Genomic DNA, 4,541 nt, shown 5'->3' on the forward strand with positions numbered 1-4,541 from the left:
GTTGGATTTGATTATGATGCAGCTTCAAGAGGAACGAAGAGCACAACAATCTTTGCAAGCTCAATTGGCCAATCTGCAACGATCTACCACCGAACCAAGATGGATCGCAACCTGAAGATCTTATACGACGTACCATCGATGCAACACTTGAAGCCCAATCCATTCGAAAAGAAACAAAGATAAGTAAAAGAAACTTCAAATTTCGTACTTTCAATGGATCACGCGATGGAAAGACTGTTCTTGCTTTTATTAGTCAATTTGATGATTATAAAAGCGTTGATTGTCCCACTACTTGGGAGACTTTCCAAAAGAAAATTTTGCAAAATTTTCTTCCTCCCCAATTCCACGAAAAAGCCATCAAGCAATGGGATCTTCTACAACAAAGGGATCACGAATCTATTTTCCAATATACTGAACATTTTTGGAATGCCCTACTGCAACTACGAATACTCGAAGATGTACTTGAAGCAACTCATAAACGCAAGTTTATGTCTAGCCTACTTGGACATTTCTATGCGGAAGTCAATATGTTCAAGCCACCAACCCTTGAAGATGCAATTTCCTTGGCCCATGACACTGAAGACAAAATTCGCGGACGAGACAAGCGACCACAACAATTCCCAACTAATGGTAACTTTGGTTCCAAACAATTCAATTCAAATTTTTGAAGATTCAATCAAAGTCGTTTTCTTCCATCTTCATTCCGTAAATCTTCGACACGACCACCTGCCTTGCCATCAAACAAAAATCCAAACCCTAAGCCATCCCCACAGTCAAATCCCAACATTCCTAAACTTCGTGCCATTATCAATAATGTATCCAAAGCAAAACCCATAGTTTGTTATAAATGTCATCAACCTAGATATCTAGCAGAGCCAATTGTCAATCTAAAAAGCCATCTGTCCATATCAATTATCTGGGAGCAATAGAAGATGAAGAACGTGAGAAAATGTCGGACTTTACGGAAGACAATGACGACATTGGTACTACTGATACTTTGCCAGGTATGTTACGATTGTGGGAGAGAATGAAGGAGTCTCACTTGTAGCTTTCTTGCTTGCACAATGGGGGAATACACACAGAGGTGGAGGCTGAAAACTGCTTTCCTCTTCTTAGTTGTGTAAGCCAAAAAGAACTCACATACAAAGAAATAGAAGAACCCTATATATGGGTCTCAAACCAAACTCAACTAACTAAGGTGGCATACTAACTGAGCCATGAACTAGAGTAGATAAGATTAGCTATCATGTAGCTATTATTCATGGGCGGTGTATCAACCGCATCTACAACTGACAAGTCGGTGACATAAATGCACAACGGTCACCCTGGCATATCACGAGTGGAGCTCGATATCTCAACAAGGTATGCCAACTCTCCATTCCTTATTAACAATGAAATGTTTTGTGCATGGTAAAGAAAAGACTATTTTACATGATGATGGGAGTACACATTACTTTATTTCTGCAAAATTGGTCAAAGAATTGAATTTACAAACTGTTTCTACACAATATCGCATCAAGGTTGCATTTCTAGGTACGAGATATAATGGAACACGAGGTGCATAATTTAGAAATAATAATTGGTGATTATTTTGAACAAAGAAATTTCTTAGTTGTACCTTGCTCATTCGCTATCCCCTAGACACCACTTGCATATTCTGATTTAGATGGAGAGGCATATGTAGCACTCAAACTAGCCTCTTTTGTAGCCAATCTAAGACAATGACATGATGTTTGTCCTTATAATATTCACAATACATTGTATTGTCAATTTTGTTCTCATGCTTATCAACATTCTTTATTTGAATAACATTTGTAGCTTTGTGCTTACCTGTAGAAAAGGTAGCTTTTCCTTTACTTTTTTGACTAGCCACAAAACTTGCAACATATATAATGGACATGTTTTAATAGAGATTGTATTTTTTTTTCAATTTTATGTAGCGTATTTCAAAGTTTGTTTGCAATCAAAATACATTATGTATCATATAACCAATATTTCAGCCATGTGCAGGGCTAAAAAGAAATATGTAGGATGGGCTAAAAAAGAGTTAAAGACTTATGGTTTGATGGTTGCAAATGAAGGTATTTCAGGGCTAGTTGATGATATAGTTGGCTAGAATTTTTGCAACAATTAATGTTGAAAATAGGGCAAAAAAATAGGTTACTTATATTGACACTTTAGATATGTATGAAGTCATTCAAGAGTTTGATGAGCATGAATGTTATGGGCTACAAAACAAGGCTGATGCAAGGGTGGATACAAAGTATAAAATAGTTGCAAAGAAGGTTAAGCATGTGGCTTTTCCTTTACCACCTGAAAGAAAGGGTTGGCTAAAAAAGTCTCTCAATAGCCTAGTTTGCAAGATCCACATGGAGTAGGACATAAATTTACAGCTGAAACTTTACAAAAGCTGAAAATTGGTGATATAAGCTTTCTTTTGCCTACAAATGCCCTGGCGTCATCAATACAATCCTGATATAGATTATTCTACACATTCAATTAAAATTTATTTTCAAGGAAAACAAATCACACTACATGGTATGCACTCTTCCAATAATTTTCCATTGCTTACTCATACTCAGGCTAAACGTGCATTACGTAAAAGTAGCAAATCCTATTTAATATGGGTGAATGAAATTCAAGCTAAAGAAAAACAGATGCATCCTAGGCATGCACAATTTCTTACCTAATTCCAAGATTGTTTTGTTGCTGATTTACCACCTGGATTACCATCTTCACGTCCTGAAGATCATAAGATAGATTTAATTCCTGGAACACAACCACCATGTAAAGCACCATATAGACATAACCAAATTGAACAGAAAGAAATTCAAAACCAAATAGAAGAATTGCTTAACAGAGGATTAATTAGACCTAGTAGTTCTCTATTTGGTGCACATGTCTTATTAGTGAAAAAGAAAAATAATACCTATCGCATGTGCATTGATTATCGTTCCCTAAATAAAATTACTGTTAAGAATAGATACCCGATTCCTAGGGTAGATGATCTTATGGATAAGCTATAAGGATTTGCCATATTCAGTAAGATAGATCTTAAATCTGGATATCATCAAGTAAGATTGGACAAATCTGATATATTCAAAACTGCATTTAGAACACAATTTGGACACTATGAATTTCCGCTTATGCCTTTCGATTTAACTAATGCACCAGCCACATTGAGTCGTATGATGAATCGCATATTTTTGAAACATCAGTATTGTGTCATTGTTTTCTTTGATGACATATTAGTTTTCAGTAAAAATGAGGATGAGCATTATAAACATTTGTCTTTAGTTTTTAAGTTATTAAAAGACAATCAATTATATGCTAATCCAGAAAAGAGTGAATTCTTCCAAATAGAAATTGAATATCTAGGACATATTATTTCATCAGAAGGTATTAAAGTCGACCCTAAAAAGATAGAAGCAATTTTAAATTGGCCGATACCCAAAAATGTGCATGAATTACGTTCTTTTCTCATTACTTACATTGCCTTTAACAAAATTCTTAAAGAAGGGTATCGTGTATAATTGGTCTGACAATCAACAAAAGTCCTTTGATTTGCTGAAACATGCTTTAACTCATGCTCCTGTATTACAATTACCTGACTTCAATAGACCATTTCTTCTTAGTAGTTACTTGACGCTAGTGGATCTGGAATAAGAGCAATCCTTATGCAAGATTCTCATCCCATAGCCTACTCTAGTTGCAAACTCAAACCATCTGAACTTAAGTATTCTACCTATGATAAGGAATTGTTAGCCGTAGTACAAGCCTTACGTCAATGGAAACATTATTTAATGGGATCTGAATTCATGATCAAAAACTGACCAACAAAGCATTAGACATCTTCTTAGTCAACCACAAATATCTGACCGACACATTAAATGGGCCGCTTTTATTCAAAGTTTTCATCCCCTTATACAATATCAACCTGGAAAAGAGAATGTTGTTATTGATGCTTTGAGTAGAAGACCGACAATTCAAAATATTTCTGTGATATCATTTGATTCCCTTATTCCTATGAAAGATACTTATCACCAGGATCCTAATTTTCAAGCTGATTGGAATAAACTAGTTGCAAATAATTGGATTCCTATTGTTTCATTGTCTTACACTAATGGATTTATGTTTTATGAAAAAAGATTATGTGACTGTTCCATTTTGATCATTTGTTTTGCATGAAATTCATTGTCCCCCATATCAAGGTCATAGAGGAATTATATCTACTTTGCGTACATTGATTGAAGATTTTTATTGGCCACATATGGACACTGATGTATCTAATTTTGTATTTGAATGCTTAATTTGTCAACGAGTTAAAAGACACCATGGTAAACAATATGGTTTACTAATGCCATTATCCATTCCGTCATGACCATGGGAACAGATTTCAATGGATTTTATCACTGGTCTACGTAACACTAAAGCTAATCACGATATGATTTGGACTGTTATAGACAGGTTCAACAAACAAGCATATTTTATTCCATGCAAGAAAACCTTAACTACATATCAAGCTGCTCAATTGTTTTTGA

This window comes from Lygodium microphyllum, chromosome 14 (assembly GCF_053477565.2).
Source record: "Lygodium microphyllum isolate KBCC chromosome 14, Lygodium_microphyllum_v1.1.10, whole genome shotgun sequence".
NCBI classification, from domain to species: domain Eukaryota; kingdom Viridiplantae; phylum Streptophyta; class Polypodiopsida; order Schizaeales; family Lygodiaceae; genus Lygodium; species Lygodium microphyllum.